The sequence below is a fragment of the Rutidosis leptorrhynchoides genome, chromosome 4, assembly GCF_046630445.1.
Source record: "Rutidosis leptorrhynchoides isolate AG116_Rl617_1_P2 chromosome 4, CSIRO_AGI_Rlap_v1, whole genome shotgun sequence".
Taxonomy (NCBI): domain Eukaryota; kingdom Viridiplantae; phylum Streptophyta; class Magnoliopsida; order Asterales; family Asteraceae; genus Rutidosis; species Rutidosis leptorrhynchoides.
Window position 1 is genome coordinate 634,895,279 of NC_092336.1, and position 20,030 is coordinate 634,915,308.

Here is a 20,030-nt window from a genome sequence, read left to right on the forward strand (position 1 = left end):
AGTTTTGCTTATCATTTCTAGTCGGAAATCATCTGCTTATCATCCTTAGGAAATTATCTGCTTATCATTATTAGTCTAGACACATCTTGCTACATTAAATGCATGAGTAGTGTATAGATAAAATTCATATCTTAGCGTATCTGCTAAATCATATCTTATCGTATCTATTACTTTAAACTTTGCTTGACATATCCCGCAAATTCCTCCGTAATCTACGAAATCTTTTGATCTATATATATAAATATCCTATGTAAATAGAATACCACCCGATAGCCGAAAAATCATTTTATATCGAAAAATCCTTTATCCAATCGTATGAAATGGAATTTGTCATCAGTTCAAGTTCCTCGGATTACGAAATGGAATCCCACTCCAGCTCTGAAAGTAGTGTGACCAGAATGGATCAACCAATCAGCCATCATCTATTCTGGATGAATTCAGGATGGGTTCGTAGCCTCCGCAATCATTGGAGACAAGAAGAAGGTGATCCCTTCCATCCACACATTGCCCTCTTGACGAAGAACCTGAAGCACTTACCGGCGAACCTGTCCGAAACACCATTTTCTCTCTCATTTCCAGAGTATCTCGTCACGATTATATACTACATCAAATTCTAGATTTTATTTATTCGCTCGTCCGAACCGACAATCATCCCGGAATAATGGAAGAAGTCAACGAACTTCGCGCTCGAGTAATCAATTTGGAGAATATGGTGCAAAACTTACCAGCTTCAGCAACATCACCAGCACCAACAGTACCACCAACAACCCAAGTTTCAATATCACATGCTTCAACATATCCATCTGTACCTCGAGTATAATCATCGTTCTACATGACGTTCTACATCATTTATCTTCGTTCGATATGATGGTTATGTAACTTCTAATGTTTTAGAGATTATGTACTCTAGTTCTAACCGTAAACCAAATGAATTTAATATCATATTAACTCATTAAATCAATGATTACATCTGAAGAAAATATATATGTTTATATATTTTCATAAGGATTGTAATTAGAAATTCTTCGTACAAACTGTTAATGGTGAAAATATTTTAACGGGTAGGTAATATCCGAGAAATATTTAGATTTCATATTAACATGTTATACTGTACATTCTTCGAATCTGATCCAACAGTCATTTACTATCCTACTTACATCCACAAGATATACGAATTCGTTCACCACAAAATAACCATTTTCATTCAATTTCATAATTGGATTTTGACTTATCAGGATCCAACAAGTTGCATAATGAAGAAAACATTGGACAAAATAAAATTTGTTAGAAACAAACAAATTAACTATGAGAAAATTTTTGTTAAGAATCCACGCTAACTGTTCATAGCTAAATGTTACTAGCTAACTGATTACATTTTAATTATCGCAATTTATTTATCGCAATTTTAATTCTCGCAATTTTATTTATCGTCATTTAATTTCTGTATTTATTTTACGTACTTTAAATATCGGGACATGTATACAAGGTTTTGACATATCATATCGACGCATCTATATATATTATTTGGAATAACCATAGACACTCTATATGCAGTAATGATCGAGTTCTCTATACAGGGTTGAGGTTGATTCTACAATAATATATATACTTTGAGTTGTGATTGAGTTTGAGACATGTACACGGGTCACGATACGTATTAATTAATTCGAATATTATATATTAAACTATATATGAATTATGGAATTGCTAACTGTGGACTATCAACTGAGGACTACCAACATTGGACAATTAAAATGAAATAAAATATTGATTATAACATATGAAACTAAACAATTCTTCAAGTTTGTCACTTGATTTCATCTTAAACCTCATTTGTATCTTGACAATTACAATCCGCGTTCAAACCTTTCATGATTCTTGAAAACACCTCAATAGAGAGGATGAATCAACCGCGCTTCATCTACGAAAGGAAAGATGTATGCATATAGTATTGCACCTGAAAAACTCTCGAAAACTGAGTAAACGTTTAACGCGTAGCTGTGCTAATTTCTTTAGCGTTACTATTACTGAAAATAACTTTGCAATCTCTTTCCAAATTAGCCAATTTTGTCACAGCTCCAGCAAGTCAACTTCGACTTTTCGTTCGAAACAACCTTATTATAACCTTGATATATATATATGTGCTCTTTTATTGTTACCGGGAAACTTTTTATATTCCACCATATTACCATCAGCGTTTAATCATCTAAAAACACAATTCCCTTGAAACCACCTCGGATTGATAACCGATGATTCAAATATGGCTGCATTAAATGCAGACGAAACAGTAAAATTGTAGATGGCCTAAATGGCCAAGAGGTTGATGATAAAGAATGGAGTGTTGGGAACGCTCGATTAAAAATTTGGTACTGAAAAACGGATTGAGCTAACCATGAAGGAGACCAAGGACAAATACAAGGACCAAACCCTATATTCAAAGAATCCAGGTAATTCTGAATCCGTTGAAATCTTTAGAAAATATCTTATTCCGAAGTTATGTTAAAATCTTGCGAAAAATTTTTCTTCATAAACCTTCGAACTTAGAAATTCTCAAAAATATCATCATAAATATCTTCGATATTTCTGAAGATATTTTCATAAATATTTTCATCTGAAATTATCTATCTCCTCATGCTATCTATGTTACATCATAAAAGAAACTATTTTAGCTTCTATCCTTCTATAAATTTGAGTTTAAATTATGGATGATTGCTGGAGAAGTGTTGGGAATTGAAGCATGAGTTAATATAATATAATGACGCTTGGCCAACGTGATTATATTACAGTAAGTCATGCTGGAAGTCCTAATGAAACATGATGATTCACAGATCATAACGTCATCATGTGCCATGTTACACGACTCGTTCAAATCTGTTCAATCTCCGAACATATCAAGAAAATATATTCTTGATAGTTCTATCCTCAGTGAATCTGGTAATTTGACAAATCAAATCATGAGAATACGTTCCTTCGTGCGTAGAACGTTATAATCATTCGAAACTCTATACCTACAAATTCTGGACCATTACTTGTTGTACTTAGAATCGAGAAGAGAATAAAAAGGCAAGGAGCTCCAAAATATAAAGGAAGATATAAAGCCCAATAACAACTCGGAAATTACAAACCATGTATATCGATGTGTATAGCAATATAAAGACACTGGAGAACTAAAAAATTATAAATCCAAGAATATAGTAGAAATGAATAGATTCTTCTGGTGGCAGATGAAAAAGAAGAATGACAGATATGAAATTCAGGAATATATCCAGAAGTAAAACTGGATGAAGCATATTGACTGATGATTTAGAAGTATGAATTAAAGTATTAGAAATGGGAGTGGTGGAAAATAATGGAACGGAAAAGGTAAAGTTATAGTAAAAATACCAGACAAAGCAACCGAGACGGATGATCGCATTTAATTAAAGAGATCTTAATTCCCTTAAATCCCGAAGAAGCAGATTTTATAGATTTCCAAGATTTTCTTTTAAATCTCTTGAATTCCGGAATTCAACCGCGACTACGTCAAAATTTACGACGAACTTTATTTCCTTATTTCACTCTTTTGTGATAGCTTCACCCATACGTTTCAAGTAACCGAATCGTTTTATCTACATTACTCATTTATGATAAAGATATAATTATCAACTCATATTCGTCATGAAAACATTTCTATGGTTAACCATGACAACCTTACTCAAATTTCGGGACGAAATTTCTTTAACGGGTAGGTACTGTGACGACCCGGAAATTTTCGACCAAATTTAAACTTGATCTTTATATGATTTCGATACGATAAGCAAAGTCTATTAAATTGAGTCTCAAAAATGTTGAACTGTTTACATGGATACATTTAACGTTTGACCATCCTCGATGATTCACGAACTATTATGCGTAAATAAATATGTAAATATATATATATAGAAATATAAGTGTATATATAATATGTTGAATTAATAAAATACACTTTAATCAATTTGAAATAAAAAAAATTAAAATAATGAACATAATAATTAGGTTATTATTAAAATGAATATATAAAAATATTTATATAATATTATTATGAACCTATACAAGATAAATATATATAAATGATTCTATTAGCAATTATTATGTTGAAACATATATAAAACATATAAATGTTAAAATATGCAATAGATGTATTCATCTAATATATGATATAATTATTAGATATTACAAAATTAATAAATTGTAATATTAAATGTAATTACAAGTTAAATCTAATTGTTATATTATTATTTTACTATATACATTATTATTTAATATTAGTACTATTAATATTATTAAAAATTATAATATAAAAATTGATACATGTGATTTGTTATGTTATTATTATTATTAACATTATAATTATCAATGTTAATATCATTATTATTATTATTATTATTATTATTATTATTATTATTATTATTATAACTAGTAATAAAATTGTAATTTTAGTTATTATGATTAATATTAGTATTATTATCAGATATTATTATTACCATTATTATTAAGAATTATTATTATTATTAATATAAGTAGTGTTATCAATAGCATTATTAATAATATGATTGCTATCATTCTTATTACTAAATTATTATTATACTTATTAATTTTTTTTATCATTAGTATATTTATTATTATTATTAGAATTATCGATATTATTATCATTATTATTAACTTATTATTATTATTATTATTTACATAATTATTATTAGTATTGATATTGTTATTAATATATGTATATAGTATTAATTCAGATGCATATACGTACATAAATACAGTTATATATATATATATATATATATATATATATATATATATATATACACCTATACTGTTATATATAGATACAATAACTGTTATATACAAATTTATATATACAAATAATTACATATTCAGTTCCAAATCACTTTCAACCTGTTTATGATTTACTCTTCTTTCTCAAAATCGTACAAATCAATGTTTAATCACCAGTTACAATCCAAAAATTTTGTTAGAAGTCCATATCTACTTTAATTCTGCATTGTACTTTTATTCCTGCTTCTTTGTCTGATTCATAAAGGTTGTCAACCACTTCACCCTCTAAATGAATCGAATTGTTAAGGATATTGAAGAAGTCTTCTGATAATGCTAAAAACGAACATATATTTCATAGCATTATTCCTCAAGAAAGACAAGATTTTAGTTGCAATTGTTCTATTTACAAGTGATATTCGTTTAAATAATAAAAGGTGAAGACAAAAGACAGATTCGACGAATTGAAGACGCAAACGACCAAAAAGCTCAAAAGTACAAAAGACAATCAAAGAGGTTCCAATTATTGATAAGAAACGTCTCGAAATTACAAGAGTACAAGATTCAAAACGCAAAGTACAAGATATTAAATTGTACGCAAGGACGTTCGAAAATCCGGAACCGGGACCAGAGTCAACTCTCAACGCTCGACGCAACGGACTAAAAATTACAAGTCAACTATGCACATAAATATAATATAATATTTAAATAATTCTTATAATTATTTAATATATTATATTTATTTAAAACCGTCGGTAAACAAAGAGCCAAACTCCTCTGAGCTGTAAAAGCAAACTCCGCGACTCGCGGAGTTTGAAGGCCAAAAATGCCGCGAGTCGCGGAACCCCAATTTCTGAAAATCCCTATAAAGCTCGCGCATTCTGATCGTAAAATCATCATCTTTTTCTTCTTCTCTCATAATACTACGTAAATATTTATATTTATATTTTAATTTTAATTATAATTCTAATAATAAGGGTATGTTAGCGAATATTGTAAGGGTGTAAGTCGAAATTCTGTCCGTGTAACGCTACGCTATTTTTAATCATTGTAAGTTATGTTCAACCTTTTTACATTAATGTCTCGTAGCTAAGTTATTATTATGCTTATTTAAAACGAAGTAATCATGATGTTGGGCTAATTACTAAAATTGGGTAATTGGGCTTTGTACCATAATTGGGGTTTGGACAAAAGAACGACACTTGTGGAAATTAGACTATGAGCTATTAATGGGCTTTATATTTGTTTAACTAAATGATAGTTTATTAATGTTAATATAAAGATTTACAATTGGGCGTCCCTATAAATTACCATATACACTCAATCGGACACGATGGGCGGGGTATTTATATGTACGAATAATCGTTCATTTAACCGGACACGGGAATGGATTAATAGCCACTAGAATAATTAAAACAGGGGTGAAATTATGTATAAGGACACTTGGTATAATTGATAACAAAATATTAAAACCTTGGGTTACACTCAGTCGACATCCTGGTGTAATTATTAAACAAAGTATTAAAATCTTGTTACAGTTTAAGTCCCCAATTAGTTGGAATATTTAACTTCGGGTATAAGGATAATTTGACGAGGACACTCGCACTTTATATTTATGACTGATGGACTGTTATGGACAAAAACCAGACGGACATATTAAATAATTCAGGACAAAGGACAATTAACCCATGGGCATAAAACTAAAATCAACACGTCAAACATCATGATTACGGAAGTTTAAATAAGCATAATTCTTTTATTTCATATTTAATTTCCTTTATTTTATATTTAATTGCACTTCTAATTATCGCATTTTTATTGTTATTGTATTTAATTGCACTTTTAATTATCGTACTTTTTAATTATCGCAAGTTTATTTTATCGCACTTTTATTATTCGCAATTTCATTATCGTTATTTACTTTATGCTTTAATTTAAAGTCTTGTATTTATTTGGTTTTAACTGCGACTAAAGTTTTAAAATCGACAAACCGGTCATTAAACGGTAAAAACCCCCTTTATAATAATAATATTACTTATATATATATATTTGTATTTTTATAAAAGTAAACTAATATAGCGTTAAGCTTTGTTTAAAAAGATTCCCCGTGGAACGAACCGGACTTACTAAAAACTACACTACTGTACGATTAGGTACACTGCCTATAAGTGTTGTAGCAAGGTTTAAGTATATCCATTCTATAAATAAATAAATATCTTGTGTAAAATTGTATCGTATTTAATAGTATTTTCTGTAAAAATAAGCTATTTTATATACTACTCTGCTAAAACATCAAGTATTTTTGGCGCCGCTGCCGGGGAAACTCTTAAAAGCCGGAAGCGCAACGCTAATATAAAAAAAAATTTTTATGTATTTTTAAGATTTTGTTAAATATTTAAGTTTTATAAAGTTTCTTTATTTTTATATAAGTTTTATTTAAGTATTTTGTTTTTATTTAAAAACATATAAAAAAAATATATATAAATCTAGTTTTAAGATTTTTATTTATAAAATTATAAAGTAATTCTATTTTTATTTAAGTTTTAAATATAAGTTTTTATTATACACATATTTTTTTTTATATAAACAGAAAAAAAAAAAAAAAAACGCGTCAGTTTTAAACTGTTCCAGGTTTGAATTTCTGAACCCCGCGACTCGCGGGGTTTGATGCCTTGAATACCGCAACTCGCGGAGTAAACCTGACACGCTGACAGAAACCCTAATTCAGTATTAATTACGAGTAATTATTAATAATTATTATTTTAAACCCTAATTAATTATTATTATTATAATTAGTTTTATTATAATTAGTTTTACTTTTTATTTAATTTGTTTTATTTAGTTAAATTAGTTTAATTAAATTGTAAAATTAGTAGTTTTATTAAATAAATAATATAAAAATAATATTTTTATAAAAATTGTACTTTTTACAACTTTTTGTATATTTTTATATTTTGTCCCTTTTTAATCGTTTTAGCGTAATATTTGTATATTTAGCTCATATTTAGTTTTAAACTTAGTTTTTGCCATAGTTATTTTTACTTCTAGATTTTTAGGCTTTGCCGTAGAATTCCTTAAGTGCTTTTTCTTTAGAATAAGATTTAGGTGCTTTAGAATTTTGCGACGCCTTTTTAAGTTTTAGTTTCTTTTTAAGTTATTTCCATTTGGGATTTAGTTTTTCCTGTAAGCTTTAATATTTTTAGACACCTTTTACCTATGTATCAATTATCATTCCAATTAGTAATTTCAATTTGCGATTATAATTTTAAGTTAGTTGTAGTAATAAGGTTAGGTTAGTCAAGTATTTTTAAGTTTTTATAAGTTTCTTTAATTTTTCCGTCACCTTTTATTTTTCAACCATTTTTCTTTTTCGATCTTTTTCGACGAACTCTTTTTCTTTCTTATTTCTCGCTATTCTAGTTTTTAGGACATAGATTTTTATTCTACTTCTTATCTAATTTTCTTAAAATTACGAAAATTTATTTTAAGTGGTTAAATTGATAGACATCAAAATTTTCTGGTTCGTAGTAATAGTTGGATTTGTACGTGGACCGGGTTATTGGAGCCAAACAGTCCTCAATTATATTGAGACCAAACGAATCCTGCCCCTCTGCTGCATCTTTTGGCTATTCAAAACGTGGGCAAAATCAGAAAAGTCTATTGGTTGGATAACTTATTATAATTTTTCTTTCCTTTTAAAACTAATAGGATATTCAGTGAATGCACCGAGCAAGACGATCACCACCTTTTGTACGTTCACCATCTGTAACTAGATCAAGACATTTAGCAAATATAACCGCCGTTGATTTTTCTTTAGAATCGTCATCCAGTCGACCAAGTACTTCAGTTCAAATTTCCGATAATCCATTTTTTGAACCCGACCTCACAATTGAGAATCCGGAGAATATTCAGGAACGGTTCGTAGATCCTGAACCATTAAACTTTCCTCCGGAACCACCAATAATTCAAACAGAGATTGTTGAGGAACGAACCATTAAATCAGAATCCTCTAGTGATTCCGATTCAACAAATTCAATTATGGAGAATCTGGAACCTTTAAGTATGGAAGACCGAATGAGAGCTAAACGCACTGGCCAAGGTCACGCAATTACTCATCCAGACATTAATGCGCCAGATTATGAAATCAAAGGACAAATTCTACACATGGTGACTAATCAATGCCAATTTAGCGGTGCGCCGAAGGAAGATCCAAATGAACATCTACGTACCTTTAATAGGATCTGCACACTATTTAAAATCCGAGAAGTGGAGGATGAACAGATATATCTCATGTTATTTCCCTGGACTTTAAAGGGAGAAGCCAAAGATTGGTTGGAATCGTTACCTGAAGGAGCGATCGATACATGGGACGTTTTAGTTGAAAATTTTCTTAAACAATTCTTTCCGGCATCTAAAGCCGTAAGACTTCAAGCAGAAATTGTTACGTTCACACAGAAGCCGAATGAAACTCTATATGAGGCGTGGACAAGATATGAAAAGTTATTAAGAGGATGTCCGCAACATGGTTTAGACACCTGTCAAATAGTACAAATATTCTACCAAGGATGCGACATCACTACAAGGAAAGACATAGATATAGCAGCTGGTGGTTCTATTATGAAGAAAACCGAAACTGATGCTTACAAAATTATTGATAACACTGCTTCCCACTCACATGAGTGGCACCAAGAAAAAGATATCGTTAGATCATCTAAAGCAGCTAGAGTCGATTCTAGCCATGACTTAGATTCCATTTCCACAAAGATAGATGCTGTGGAGAGACGAATGGAAAAGATGACTAAAGATATTCACTCAATACGAATTAGTTGTGAGCAGTGTGGAGGACCATATTTGACAAAAGATTGTCTCAGTATTGAATTAACAATGGAACAAAGAGAGAATATTTCATACATAAACCAAAGGCCTGGAAATAATTATCAGAATAATTATCAACCGCCAAGACCAATTTACAATCAAAACCAAAATTATAACTGAAATATTCCATACAACAACTAACAAGGTCCTAGCAATCAACAAGTATCCAATAATACTTACAATCAGCAAAGACCTAATTTTCAAAACAAACCACCACAACAAACCGATGATAAAAAGCCGAATTTAGAAGATATGATGACAAAGCTAGTTGAAACTCAAACACAGTTTTTCACATCTCAGAAACAAACTAATGAACAAAATGCTCAAGCATTTAGAAATCAACAAGCTTCTATTCAAAATCTGGAACAAGAAGTTAGTAACCTAGCAAGGTTAATAGGTGAAAGAAAACCAGGAAGTCTACCTAGTGATACAAATGCTAACCCCCGGAATGAAACAGCTAAAGCCATTACCACAAGAAGTGGTACAATACTTAAACCACTTGAAATACCTGTAACTTCTGATGAAGCTATTCCTACTCCACAAGAACCACAACCTGATCAAGATAAGGAAAAAGAACCGGTAGTTGAAAAGGTTAATGAAGATAACACAGTTAAGGCTAAACCTTATGTTAAACCATACCAACCACCACTTCCTTACCCGAGTAAAATGAAGAAAGAGAAACTTGAAGCCGAGCAATCCAAATTCTTGGATATGTTTAAACAGATAAATGTAAATCTTCCTTTCATTGATGTGATTTCAGGAATGCCTAGATATGCTAAATTCTTGAAAGATCTAATTTCAAATAGAAAGAAAATGGAAGAACTCTCGGCTGTTACTATGAATGCTAATTGTTCAGCAGTGCTGTTGAATAAGATACCAGAAAAACTATCTGATTCAGGAAGTTTCACAATTCCATGTTTTCTGGGTAGTCTTAGTTCAATAGAAGCATTGGCAGATTTAGGTGCTAGTATAAATCTAATGCCATATTCACTATACACTAAACTAGACCTTGGAGAATTGAAACCAACCAGAATAAGCATACAACTAGCCGATAGATCAATAAAATATCCTAGAGGGATAATGGAGAACATGCTAGTTAAAGTTGGTACTTTAGTATTTCCAGTAGATTTTGTTGTTCTGGACATGGAAGAAGATTCTCAAGTTCCTCTCATATTAGGAAGACCATTCTTAAACACGGCTAAAGCAATGATAGACGTGTTCGGTAAGAAATTGACCCTAAGTATAAAGGATGAGAGTGTTACCTTTTTCAGTTGATAGAGCAATGCAACAACCACAATCTGCAGATGATACATGTTATTATATTCAAACTATAGATGCACATGCAGAATTATTAGAAGAATTTCCAGAACTACAAGGAACAGGAGAATGTTCTTTAGGAGAAGGTAATGAACCAATTGATGAAGCTGAAATGTTAGCTACACTTATAGCTAATGGATATGAACCAACAACAGAAGAAATTCAAATGCTAAAAGAAGAAGACAGATATCGATATAAATCATCGATAGAAGAACCTCCGAAATTAGAATTAAAGCCACTTCTAAACTATTTGGAATACGCTTATTTACATGGTGAATCTGAATTACCTGTAATAATATCGTCTTCTCTTACTGAAAATGAGAAATCACAACTCATTTCTGTGTTGAAAGCTCATAAACCAGCCATTGCATGGAAGATTCATGATATTAAAGGAATAAGTCCTTCGTATTGCACACATAAAATCCTTATGGAAGAAGGTCATAAAACGTATGTGCAACGCCAACGAAGACTAAATCCTAATATGCAAGATGTAGTTAATAAAGAGATTATTAAACTGCTAGATGCAGGTCTAATTTATCCAATCTCTAATAGTCCATGGGTAAGCCCATTTCAATGCGTACCTAAGAAGGGTGGCATGACTGTCATTACAAATGAGAAAAATGAGCTTATTCCTACTAGAACCGTAACAGGATGGCGTGTGTGTATTGATTATAGAAAATTAAATGACGCCACCAGAAAAGATCACTTTCCCTTACCTTTCATAGATCAAATGTTGGAAAGATTAGCCGGAAATAGTTACTATTGTTTTCTAGATGGATTTTCCGGATATTTTCAAATTCCAATAGCACCCGAAGATCAAGAGAAAACCACATTCACGTGCCCTTATGGTACTTTTGCTTACAAACGCATGCCATTTGGACTTTGCAACGCCCCTGCAACCTTTCAAAGGTGTATGATGGCGATTTTTCACGACATGATAGAAGAATGCATGGAAGTTTTCGTGGATGACTTTTCAGTCTTCGGTGATACATTTGAATCATGTCTAGTTAATCTGGAACGAATGCTTATTAGATGCGAACAATCAAATCTAGTACTTAATTGGGAGAAATGCCATTTCATGGTTAAAGAAGGCATCGTTCATGGACATAAAATTTCAAAAGAAGGAATTGAAGTGGATAGAGCTAAAGTAGATGTAATTGCTAAACTTCCACATCCCACCAATGTTAGAGGAGTTAGGAGTTTTCTAGGGCATGCCGGTTTTTACCGACGTTTCATAAAAGATTTTTCTAAAATTACCACTCCTATGAATAAACTCCTAGAAAAGGATGCTCCATTCATCTTTTCAGATGAGTGTATCAAATCTTTTAATATTCTTAAAGAAAAACTCACTAATGCACCGATCATGATAACACCACATTGGAATCTACCATTTGAACTAATGTGCGATGCAAGTGATTTTGCAATGGGAGCCGTTTTAGGACAAAGGATTGAAAAACGATTTCAACCTATATATTATGCTAGTAAGACGTTACAAGGAGCACAAACGAACTATACAACTACTGAAAAAGAACTCCTTGCTATTGTCTATGCTTTTGACAAATTTCGATCATATATCGTTCTAGCAAAAACGGTGGTCTATACCGACCATTCTGCTCTTAGATACCTATTTTCAAAACAAGATGCTAAACCAAGATTAATCCGTTGGATCTTACTCTTACAAGAGTTTGATATTGAAATCCGAGATAAAAGAGGAGCAGAAAATCTCGCCGCTGATCATCTTTCTCGTCTTGAAAATCCCGAATTAGAAGTTCTAAATGAATCGGCCATACAAGACAACTTTCCTGATGAATATCTATTGAAGATAGATTATAAAGAAATTCCATGGTTTGCAGACTATGCAAACTACTTAGTTTGTGGATTCCTTGAAAAAGGATTATCGTACCAAAAACGAAAGAAATTCTTCAGTGATATAAAACACTATTTTTGGGAAGATCCACATTTGTTTAAAAGTTGTCCCGATGGAATAATACGCCGATGTGTATTTGGAGATGAAGCTAGTAAAATTTTAAACCATTGTCACACAGGACCAACAGGAGGGCATTATGGGCCTCAACTAACAGCAAGAAAAGTTTATGATGCTGGATTCTATTGGCCTACAATTTACAAAGACGCACACCTTCTTTGCAAATCCTGTGATGCTTGTCAAAGGGCCGAAAAAATAAGTCAACGTGATGAAATGCCACAAAATGTCATCCAAGTATGTGAAGTATTTGACATTTGGGGTATTGACTTTATGGGTCCATTTCCAAAATCTCATAATAATCTATATATACTCGTAGCCATTGATTATGTATCTAAATGGGCGGAAGCACAAGCTCTCCCAACTAACGATGCACGAGTTGTAGTCAACTTTTTAAAACGTCTTTTTGCAAGGTTTGGAACACCGAAAGCTTTAATAAGTGATCGGGGTACTCATTTCTGTAATAATCAACTTGAGAAAGTTCTTAAAAGATATGGAGTAACTCATAAAATCTCCACCACATATCATCCACAAACAAGTGGACAAGTTGAAAATACCAACCGAGCTTTAAAACGTATTCTAGAAAAAACCGTAGGATCAAATCCGAAGGAATGGTCCATTAAATTAGAGGATGCACTCTGGGCTTTTAGAACAGCCTACAAAACTCCAATTGGAACCATACCTTTTAGACTTGTATATGGAAAAGCATGTCATCTTCCAGTAGAAATTGAACACAAAGCATTTTGGGCTTTGAAAACATGTAATCTTGATTTACATGAAGCTGGACGTCTACGATTAAGTCAACTAAACAAATTAGAAGAATTAAGACATGAAGCATACGAAAATTCGTTAATCTATAAAGAAAGAACGAAGAAATGGCATGATAAAAGAATCAGAAGTTCAAAAGAATTTAAAGAAGGAGACAGAGTTCTTCTTTTCAATTCACGATTCAAGCTATTTCCTGGAAAATTGAAATCAAGATGGTCTGGACCATTCATAGTCAAAAGAGTTTTCCCATACGGAACGATAGAATTAATAAATTCAAATGGGATTGAATTTAAAGTTAATGGTCACAGAGTTAAACATTACATACATGGTCCGATGGAAGTCGACAACGAAGTTAATCACAATTTCGACACCACAGCTAACTAAGTGTGGGGAGAATCAAGTCTTTAAAGGATAATATGTATTTCTATTAGAGTTAGATTGTCTGTTTTCGTGTAGTTCTCGAAAATGGAACCCGAATGGTCTTTCCCTAGCAGACCCTAAAGAACTAGTCTTCTTCCCCCATTCTGAATTTTTATTTTTTTTAGGTTTTTACAAAATGAAGACTGCCTGTGAACTAAACCATGGTCTAATGCTACACGCTTTGATCACTAAACGTAATAATGACATACTACCGAGTGAATTAGTATCAGTAATCAGAGAAAGAATGGACGGAGTTAGAAAAGAATCCAGATGCGAAGATAATAAGTTACAATTTGGTAAAGGAAAATCAAAATCCGCAGCAAAAAGAAGAGCACGACACCTAGAACGATGTCACAAATGCGGAAAATGGTCACATGGAGGTAAATGTTCAAATAATCAAACCTATTCAAATACCGAATTTGTTACTTTATGCAGAGACGGACCGTTCATATGTTTAGAAGAAAAGACACTGAATGCTCGAGGTTACGCCTATGTAGCCATGGAAAACCAATTAAACTGACTATTTTATGAATGGGATAGATCATATAACTAAGAAATCTATTTCACAGGTAAGTCTGTACAGTTTTTATTTTATTTTATTTTTAACCTTTTGATAATAAACGCTAATTTGTTCGCTAAAAAGCATTAAATTGGTATTGAATAAAATTAGGTTTGGCGACCGAAATTATTGATATCATTCAAAAATTTATTACATCACTGCGAAATTTAACGTTTATTCTTAAGGTATAAATATCTTTTATCAATCAACCCAAAATATTTCAAAAATTCGTCATGAGTTAAATTAGGTCTTGGAACCGAAATTACTTTACAGAAAAGAGGGGCGCATATTTTTGATAATATTTGATTGATTAAAGTGGGATAAAAAGCCAAAAAGATTTTTAATTTTATTTTTACCATGTTTTTAAAATTAATATTTAAATCTTAAATTAATATTGTAAACTTTGTAAAAACAATATTTTTAAAATTGTAAATATATGAATTTTTAAAATTAAGTTTGGTGTGAATTTTTAATTTTTAAAATATGAATTTTTTAATTTTATGCATTTTAAATTTTAAGTTTGGTGTGAACTTTTAATATTAATTTTGAATTTTATATTTATATTGTGTGAATTTAAAAACAAAAATTTACTTTATCTCACTAAGTTAAAAATATGATTTTTAAAATTCGTCGTAAGTTGAAGACTAGGTCTTTGAACCGAAATTGCTTTACCCGAGGGAGGGACGAGAACTTTTATTATCATTATTTTTAATCTTATTGAATCAAAGTATGCCAAAAACATTTAAAAAATCCAAAAATCTTAGCTTTTAAAACAATCACTACAAAAAGACAAATTTTAAAATTTTGTCGAGGGACGGACTAGGACATCGATCCGAAACGACTTCGTCCTAAATAACAAGGGAAACAAAATTTTAAAATTAATTACTTAATTGTTTTATAAGTTAAAGATTATAAAAAAAAAAAAAAAAAACTCCGTGACTCGCGGAGTTTGAAGGGGAAATCTCCGCGAGTCGCGGGAGGACCGAAATACAGAAAAAATAAAAAGAGCTGCAACTGATCAGTCCACACCCTCAAACCAAAAAAATACTGCGAAATACTCCGAAAAAAAACACCCAAAAACACCCCCAAAATCACAATTTTTAACCGTTAATCACCAAATCTTTTACTAAAATCATGTTGAGAAGGATGCTATCTAGGAATTACTCAAGAAAAACGGTAAATTTCTACATCTAAACACCATTTAATCCGAAATTAGTGTTCTTGAGCAATTTTTTCCCCAATTTGATTTTGATGCTTTTTAGTGTAATTAGGCTTAAATTGTTTATGTATTATGCTTGTATAACCTAGATTGATGCTGTTTAACATGATTAGAAGCCTTAAACTTCAAATTTTGAGTAATCTAGGGTTTGTGTTCTTGAGCAAATTTGGGGCTTTTTGATATAAACAGGTTATGGCCGATTTTTGTCATGAATTGTTGCTAAATTAAGTAGTGTAACATGTTTAGGTAGTTAAATGATCCAAACTTTGAGCCTAAACATGATTTTGAGAATTAAAGTAGACTTTTTCAAGTCTAAAAATTCATGAACTTGATTTTTGAGAGATAATGCCATTTGAAACTTGTTTAATTGCCAGTAATGATTATTTTGACATGTTATTTGAGTTGAATGCTTATGAACTTGGCGAACATTTTCGTATATGCTTATTTGAAAAAGTGTAGATTTGATGAAAATGTGAAAATGAGCTTAAGTTTGATATAAATTGATCATGTCATTGTGATTATTTTGATTGATGATTTTGCTGACACTAATGCATATTTGGATGCACAAAAATTGTGTTTGATGTGTTTTGCAGACTGAAAGGGGTGAATCTTCATCCCAAGCTCGCAATGCTCCTGCTGAGAATGCGGAACAACAGGAGGTGGATAACTACTACAAGCAGGATATACCTCATCCAGTCATTACATTTTCTGATATGCACTTGGAAGATTTGCATCCGAACCTGAGATTTGACAGACTTTGTATAGATTATCCAAAGTATCAAAGGGGGTTGCATACGCTTCATTCTAAAGTTGTTGAGGTACCTAGGGTCATAGAATGGGGACCCTTAGAAGCTGTAGAATTGGCCTGGCCAATTAGGGAATTACTTGTACAGAGGTATGGTAATTCTACTTTTAATGACTGGGTACGTTTATTCACCATGCGTAGACCTGTATATAAAGTATGGTGTGAAGAATTGTTATGTAGTATAGAGTTGAATGATCGGGTAGCTAGTTTAACCGATCGTTCTTTTATTAGATTTTTGTTAGGCGGTTCGATGCGCCACATGTCTTTACTAGACATGGCTCAGGCTTTACGTATATATACGCCTGAGGAGTTAGCATCTGCCGATTGTAGAGGGTTGATACTAAACGGTAGAAAGATAGATGAAAATTTTGATACACACGGTGTGTGGAGTCAAATGACAAGCCATCACCGTTTCAAAGGGGGAAATTACTCTTATTTGGATATAGATAGAGCCGAATTAAGAGTGATTCATAGGTTTTTAGCTAATTCGATTACACAAAGAGGTAAGAACAAGGAAAAGGTAAATGAACAGGATTTGTTTTACCATATGTGTATTCGAGACCCACAAAGCGCTGTAAGTATACCATATTGTGTGGGTTATTATTTATCAGCTATGGTTAGGGGGATGAGACCGCATAGCATAATAGGAGGTGGTATTTTTATTACTTTGATTGGTGAATATCTCGGTGTGGATATAAGTCGGGGGGGATTATTAATAGAAGAACCAGAACCCCGTGATACTATAGGTTTAAATGTATACCATGGTGCGAAAGTTTTGAAAAGGCGAAATAACGCCGCAGTACCATACCATGGTAGACATCCACAGGTTGAGAGAAACCAACAACAAGGTAATGTAGGAGGGGGAAATGAGATGCAAGAAATGCAAATGTTTATAGCTTCACAGGAGTACGAAAATGCTAGACAGAGAGCATTTGAAGATTGGCAAGTTCATCAGAACCAAATCATAGCTCATTGCCAACATATAGGTAGAAACTATATTCCTACACCGAAACCCATCTTCCCTCCCTGGACTATAGAGATTCAACCACCGTATCCTACGTATAACCCTGCCGAAGCATTCTATAGCACCTATGGTTATGCTTGGAACCCCTATTGGTATCAATATCATCCATAGTCTACTTATTTTTATTTATTTTGTAATTTGTATTGTTGATACGTTTAATACTTATGTTAATATTGTAATAGTTGTTATAATTGTCTAACTTTTATTCTTAGATTTTAATAATTTTTGAATGTGGGGTAATATACCAAACTTCAAAAATATGTATATATGTTTGCAGTTTATCTTATGTACACAACAGGGTAAAACAACGCATTTTCAAAGACTGGCATTAAGTTCAGCAAAAGCAACTAATTTTGACGACAAGATGCAAAATATATGTGAAATAACAACAAGACGGAATGAACAAATGATGTGCACCATTTATCATTCAGCAAACAAACGCCAATATATTTGGAAACTTTGGTAAAAATTTAATCATTTTCACACAAATCACCCTCAATAATTTAAATTATTACTGATTTCTTGCAAATGAGGGCATTGCAAGATCTTAAGTGTGGGAAGGGGTTAAATTCTTTCGGATTTTAAAATTTTTATCTTAAACACTTGGTTACCATTAAAAATACTAGTAAAGCAGTAGTTGTATTAGAATCTAGTGCTCTCTGATAATAAAGAACAGCCCTAGTCTTATATACTGACTACCCATGTCTAGTAAAAATTTTCAAAATTTTCAATTAAATGAACTCAAAATCATGTTTATACATATTTATGAACGATAAAACTAGGTTTTAACACCGAAATTATTGTTACCTCGGAAAGGACATAAATTGAGAAACAAACCAAAATGTTAAAATTCATTTAAAATGGAATAGAGGACGATAAAAAGGAAAATAAAAGCCAAGTGTGGGAAAATTTACCAAGTTATCTTAAACATATGTCACATATATCTGTAACAAATAACTGAAAATAATTTTGCTTTGGACTAAACTAAACTGTTTTACCCGATGAAAGAAAAGAAGAGATGGATCTACACGATGAATCAATTCCATCATTAAAAGGAAGTAAAGTCTTCCGAAAAAGAAACGCGCTTCTTGATTTAGGTCATGAAGTTGTCGTCCAGACCAGCTGTAGGTTGACGAAAAATCCAGAAAAGTCATCACTAAAATCAGCAGGAAATTCACGGACCTCAGCATTAAACAGGGTCGCCAAGTGGTCAGATTTATCCTAACCATGAGAAGGATTTATCTTGTAAAATGGGGGGGCACCATGCAAATTAGCTGGATAAGACTAATGAATCAGATCCCCAGAAAGGATAATCTCCTTAAAGATTAAAAATCAGCTTTTAAGACTGATATTACTCAATCCTAGAGATTGACCTTAAAGATTGAGAATTACAAACTCATGGAATTCAATGATATCTAAACTCGAGCTTGAACGAGAAAATATTTTGATCAAAATTACAAACCGATTTGTTTTCTGAAAACCCTATTTTCAATGCGTTCATTACCATTGAACGTAAAATCCTAGGAATTCACCTGGAATTCATTAGGTCACCTGAACCAAATCGGGTGTCAACCGTAAGAACGGTGGTTGCATAGTGGTCAAAGACAGGACCTTGTGCCATACCGAAAAATTATAAGGGTGAGCTTTACTATTGCTCCTACCAAGGATAGTAATTGCGTCCGACACGTTATAGACCATAATTAAAAGCATGTCAGGGGACATTGCCTTAACAGTTGCTTGTTCAACACTTTCCTTTACAACTGGACGGTAGTTTACCGAAAGGTAATATACGGGACAAGTAAACTGGACGTGTTGCTTTCCAAATACAAGGTTAGCAAGTGGGTGACACAAAACCATAAGTTTTGAGCTAAAATTTTCAAATCTGAAACCCACCAAACCCACAAAAATATTTTGCAAACACCGGTAAAGGGTTATTCCGGAAAACTTATCTAGGGTAAAAACTAGATTTAATTTTCAAAAGATCAAATGTTTTCATAAAGATCAAATTTCCTTAATGGATCTAAATTTTTATAGTCATGTGGGACTGTAAACCATATCGTTACTACCATTGTTTATACCACCGTATAGAAATCACTGATGTACAAAGTGTGAAGAATAAAGAAGTGATTCTAGTATTTCAAGACGATATTGCTTGAGGACAAGCAACGCTTAAGTGTGGGAATATTTGATAATGCTAAAAACGAACATATATTTCATAGCATTATTCCTCAAGAAAGACAAGCTTTTAGTTGCAATTGTTCTATT